The sequence below is a fragment of the Leptonychotes weddellii genome, chromosome 4 (assembly GCF_054177405.1).
Source record: "Leptonychotes weddellii isolate Sample4059 chromosome 4, ASM5417740v2, whole genome shotgun sequence".
Taxonomy (NCBI): domain Eukaryota; kingdom Metazoa; phylum Chordata; class Mammalia; order Carnivora; family Phocidae; genus Leptonychotes; species Leptonychotes weddellii.
In genome coordinates this window covers 130540469-130546468 of record NC_138372.1, presented here as the reverse complement: position 1 = coordinate 130546468, position 6000 = coordinate 130540469, and the positions used below count along the sequence as shown (strand labels likewise).

Here is a 6000-nt window from a genome sequence, read left to right as displayed (position 1 = left end):
TATTTTCTGAATTTATAAAATAGCTGATACAGGTCCCACTCTGAATTCATCATTTCCCTCCCCAAATCTGTTCTGCCTGTTGCATTCCCTACCTTATGTTACTACCACCTATTCACTTGTTTGCCCAAGTCAGAAACTTAGGAGTCACCTAGATTCTTCTCAGTCACCCCTTCCATCCAATCTGTCACTAAACTCTGTTGATTTCACTTCAGCAACATCTCTTAGATCTTCACTCCTTGTATGACATAATTTCTTACTGGAGTTACTGCAAACGCCGCCAAGGAAGCCGTCTTGTAGCCTGTTTCATATTGCTCTACCTCCCTGCCCTCAAAATTCTGCCCTCCACACTGCTGTGAGGATGATCTTTCAAATATTCAAAAAGACAAACTATGAGAAATTTAAGACCTAATTCACGTCCACTTCTGTTTCATTTCCCCACTATCGGTTCCCTAACTCCAAGTACTCCACACTAGACAAGTTATCTTTTCCTTTTGCACTTCCTCCTTTCCTCCCTTCCTCCCCCCTTCCCTGCCCCCCCCCGCCCCCCACGCCAAATGCAACACACCAGCCCCGCACTGCTCTGAAAACGACTCGGACATCCCAGGCCTAAGGGTCGGGTTAGGCATCCCTTGCACTGTGCTCCCAACCTGAATCTGTTCCTGTATCACAGTCCGGAGCACGGCCCACTGAACTGTCAGCTAGCCCGGGCGCCCAGCGGGTTGTGAGTCCTGTGATGGCAGGACTCTGCTGTTCTCCCGGGTAGCACCCCCATGTGCCCGCAGCCTACTGCTGGCACCCACACGGTACACTCCAAGAACAGAAAAAGCGTGAATGAAAGAAAAAAGGTGAAGACTGAAAATAAAGGATTCGGATGGTGTTGCTTCAACTAATCTTGGTCTTTGGGGACAGCAGTCTGAGATAAAGTATTCCTGCCTGGTAACCGTTTCTGACAGCCGGAATCCTAGCACCGACCGGGGCTCCTCGGCGGCGCGGAGAGCCGCCCGCGCCGTCGGGGCCGGCCGGCAGCTCTGACGCGGGAGGCACTCAGTCGTCAGCACACGGGCAGCCGGGCTCACAGAGGCTGCCTCGCTCACAGTCGCTGCCTGGAGCCCGCCGCTCGCCCTCCCCCTCTCGGGCAAGCAGGGCCGCCGACTGGGATCCCGAAGGCTGTTCATGCGGGCGCGCCCAGTACGGGGCGAGCCTGCCAGCACCTCGGAGAGGCCACCCCCGGTCTCCTCCGCACGCAGCGCGGCTGCCGGAAAACCCGCGCCGTTCCCGCGCGCCCAGTACGCCCTGAGAAGCACGCGCGCGACCAGCTTAACGGTTCTGGCCCCGCGGGCCTGCGGCCGCGCTCGAGGCCAGCCACCCGAGGCCCCGCCCCGCGCCCGCCTCGCGCCCCTCGTAGCCGCCGTCGGCCCCGCCCCCGCCACCCCTGTCGCCCCCGGCCTGGAGCGGACTCGCGGCGGGAGCCGTTCCCCGACGGGCAGCGGGGCGCTGGGTCGCCGCGTTTGGGCTGAGCGCGGCGACGCTGCTGCCCCGAAATCCTCCCCGATCTTGAGGCGGTAAGTGGCTGGGGAGGATGAGCCGAACTGGGGGAGCAGAAGTCGGGCCGGGTGTGAGGAGGCGGTGGGCGCCGTCTCTGAGGTCGGACGCCGGGGAAGTTGTGAGGGAGGGGGGCCCTGGGGTCGGGCGGGACAAATCAGGCAGGGGCCCCCATAGGGTCCCCAAGGTGGGTCGTAGAGTGTGAGGGAGCGAGCACGTCGAGAGGATAGGGTGGTGACTGGTGTGGGAACACCCGGCGAGGGGCAAGTGGCTGAGGGAGAGTTACACTGCTGAGGGCTTATTAGAACAAAAACCAGAAACGCCTGATAAAAAGTAAGTACATAGCGCCCTCTGTCCCAGGACCTGGTCCTTTGTGGTGGAATGGTCTGAAGACGTTTTGTCCCCCATACCCTGGCACCGTCACTACTAATTTTGGGCAAATTTTTTTTCTTTGGCATTATTGTAGTTGTTTTTATTAATAAAATAAACAACAAATTAATAATTAATTAGATGAAATTATATTCAATAGAAAAGAAAACCCAGCAGGAAAAAAAAAGTGCCAAGAAACCATATATGGTTAATTCACAGAAGAAAATCAAATGGTTCATGGAAGTATATGAAGATACACCACATAATTTATATGTAAAGATACGCCATTAAAAAAACTGAGATGTAATAGACATAAAACAGTTTCAGGTTTACAACATAATGATTCAATATTTGTGTCAAAAGGTTTTAATTGCTGGTAATTTAGGCAAAGTTACATATCCACAAGCACCCATTATCTAGACAGTTTTATCCAACGTAAGTGTTAAATTTTGTTTCTATTGAAAGATACATCACGGAGAAAAACAATTTTTTTTTTGATCAGTTGTAAAGAGGAGGCATGAAATGGAAAATATGGAACACTCTCTCCTTTTAAAACTTTTTGATAGCTTAAATTTTTCCTGAATGTGGCAGCCTGATTTGTGGAATATAAAATATCTTTTATCACCTAAGTCATAATTGGTTTATCTCTTACTCACCTGTATTTCCTTTATATTACTTTTCATCTATCAGTTTATCAGTTTGTGCTGTTTACTTACGAGCAGCATGTGGCTTCAACGAATCCTAACTTTGTATAATATTTTGAAGTAGAAAATTGAGATTAAATCCTATCTGATTATCATATGGGAAATATATATGGGGTAGATGAAAACATGGTCTTTTCACTTCTCAGATTATTTAATTTTATATGATCTTATTTCTTTTTATTTTAATTCCAGTGTAGTTAACATGCAGTGTTATATTAGTTTCAGGTGTGTAATACAGTGAGTCAGCAATTCCATATAGTACTCATTGCTCATCAAGATAAGTGTGCTCTTAATCCCCTTCAGCTATTCTCTCATCCCCTTCACTCACTTCTCTTCTGGTACCCGTCTGTTTGTTCTCTATAGTTAAGAGTCTGTTTTTTTTTTCACCCCCCCCCCTTTGTTCCTTTGTTTCTTAAATTCCACACAGTGAAATTTGTCTTTCTCTGACTGGCTTATTTGGCATAGCATTATACTCTAGATCCATCCATGTTCCAAGTGGCAGTATTTCATTCTTTTTTATGGCTTAATATTCCAATGTACCTTTATGTATGTGTATACATATAGATATATGTGCATATACATCTATAGATATATGTGTATATGTCCACTAATCTATATGATCTTTGTGTGTGTGTTCTAATAAAACTTTATTTTTTTTGTCGTTTCATACTTTTTATATGATCTTTTTTTAAACATTTATTTATTTGAGAGAGAGCGAGCACGCGTGCCTGTGTGTGTGGCGGGGAGGGGCAGAGAGAGAGGGAGAGAATTTCCAGCAGACTCCCCTCTGAGTGCAGAGCCTGACGCAGGGCTGATCGCAGGACCCTGAGATCCTGACCTGAGCCGAAATCAGGAGTCAGACGCTTAACCAGCTGAGCCACCCAGATGCCCCTGATCTTATTTCTTAATTGCAGCAAAACCCTCAGCACTTTCTAAAGAAATGTAGAATTTAAGTTGGAAATTTTTAGTATCTGGCTTCTAAATACAGTACATGGTATGTATGTTTCTTATGTTGTGACCCATGGTAAGTAAGGCACTGTACCATGTCTACAGAAGGAGGAAAGCATAGTAATCTTATAATTTATTTAGTATTCTAGAAAAATGATAAATTGAGGATATGGAAATTATTAGTAACTACCAATTTATTCAGCAAGTCTTTATATATAAATGTCCCTTTTCATAATTCATTAAAAAAATCCAATAAGCAATGTCCACATGGAATACTAGAGAGTCAGATGTCTTTTACTTACCAAACATGCAAGTTTAGAGACAAGGGCATGACTTTATAGTTAAATCCTCATTTTTACCAAATATATACTATGTGAACTTGAGAATCTCATTTTTCTGAGTATTAGGTTTCACATCTATAAGGTTACTAATAATGATTTTCTACATATGGCTTAAAATTAAGTGAAATATTTATAAAGAATTTAGCATGTAATAGGACCTCAAAAAATGGAGTTTGAATTAAAAAAGAATAGTATATGTTGCATAGTAAGATTATGTCCCAATTGGTCAGTATCTGTGCTTATTATCCCATTGTACTGTATTTTAGAAAATTCTAGGCTAATTTATAATATCAGAATTGGTTGGTCTTTAGGATTCATAGTTTGATTTTTTTTTAAACAGAAAAGGAACCTAAGATATAGTTATGTATTGCTAGATGTAGAATAGCAACTAAAGCTTCCTGACATGCGGACCAATATTCTATTTCTAGCAGTTGGCCTTTTAAGATGATTTTTTAAATACGTGTAAACTTGGAAAAAAACTTTATTCAGTAGCTGTTTCTCAGCATGTATTAATAGAATGAAATTTTTGAGACATTGGATCAAAATGTTCTTTAAAAAATATTTATACTACAAGGCTGTATATTCATAGTTTAAAAGACAACTCCATGATTGGCCCACTACTTGTTATCCATTGTCGTTAGTAGGGTTCTTTTTCTTTTGCAAGTGTTGTCCTTTGTTAACAGTTGATACCATAAATGCCTACCCTAGGTAGTACTAGTAGCTTCAAAGGAAACTTTTGGAGCTCTACATTGGGTGAGTGAGGCAGGTTTTAGAGTTTAAGATTAAAGTTATTTTATATAATGATTTTGTTAGTTCAGTTAAGTCTTTATTATTTTTAACCTAAACTGAGAATTAGGCTTTGGTTTGTGGAGTCCTGTCCTTCATAGATTATGATCCTGTGGATCAGTTTTACAGTGATAATTACTATAAATACTTGCCTTTTCCGTTAATAACACTAACGTTAACATGATGTTAACAATAACGTAACATGATGCTTTTGTATACTATGCATCCCAAACTTATTCCGTATAATATCAGTATCTCTATGCAAGTATAGTTTACTTAAAAAATATTAAATAAAATACTATCTGGCATTATCTTTTCTCATTTCCTTAACTGATTTGAATTTATATATCTGGAGCCCTTGCTTAGTTTTCCTACTATAAATTAAAAGGGTGGGTGATACTAAAAGATCTTTTATTTTTTGTTTATGTACTTGTGTTGCAAAACCATATAATAGTTCTGTAACTCCCCAACTCTTGAAAATCCCTAGTTTAAATACTGTGGATTTGCACTGCTCAGCAACTGGAAAGGACTTTACAACCTATCAACTCAATTTCAGCTGAGCAATGAAAAACAAGAAAGTGTGTGCCAAAGTACTCTATTGTATTCTGATTCATTAGTTTCATATGGGAAACAGGATGGAAAGTTACTACATACTAGTATTAGGGTTCTAATTATGTCTAGGATAAACATTAAATAACACAATATTAGATTGCTTTTTGGTCCTTATTTAAAATTTTTCCTTCTGCATAGAACATATTCAATATTTGAAGTATTTTTTTTGCTACGTATGCTTATAACTTTTGTTTCTTATTATATTAAAGTTGTATTGCCAACAAGTACAGACCGCATTAGTTTTTTTAGAAGGTTGTTAATAGCCATGTTGAAATACCAGTTAAGAGACACATTACAAAAGTTCGATAGGTATTAATTAACTAATTAATTAATTAACTGGCTGGCTTATCTCCAAACTTTAAGAAAAAGTAACTATTTTGTGCTTAGTTATCAGTGCTAACTTTGAGAGGTTGTTTATAAATTTATGATTTTAACATCTGAATTGTGTCCAGAGGCATTTTTTAAATAGATGAAAGCATGTCTTTGGAGCTAAAAGGGTTATTAACCCTATTCTTTACTTTGGGAAACAGTCATTTAGGGTAATGATCTGCTTAAAATCATATGGTTACAACTGCTTTTGGATGAGCAGATACAAAGTCAGATAGAATTTTACTTTAGGCTTTGTTTTAATAGGCACCATAATTTGGAAATCTGTGTCCTATTCAGGCATCAGAAGGTTTTAGTTATATTTAAGAGGT

At 40.9% G+C, this 6000-nt stretch overlaps 1 protein-coding gene across 1 annotated transcript in view; it reads left to right on the top strand.

Moving 5' to 3' along the window:
• The first annotated feature begins 1410 nt into the window (after nt 1-1410).
• The window catches only part of C4H8orf88 (chromosome 4 C8orf88 homolog), a 36022-nt gene continuing 31432 nt past the window's right edge, over nt 1411-6000 (top strand). Inside the window, exon 1 of the mRNA XM_006742783.3 lies at nt 1411-1562. The gene's annotated coding sequence lies outside the window, so the exon portion shown is untranslated. The remainder of the gene's footprint in view (nt 1563-6000) is intronic.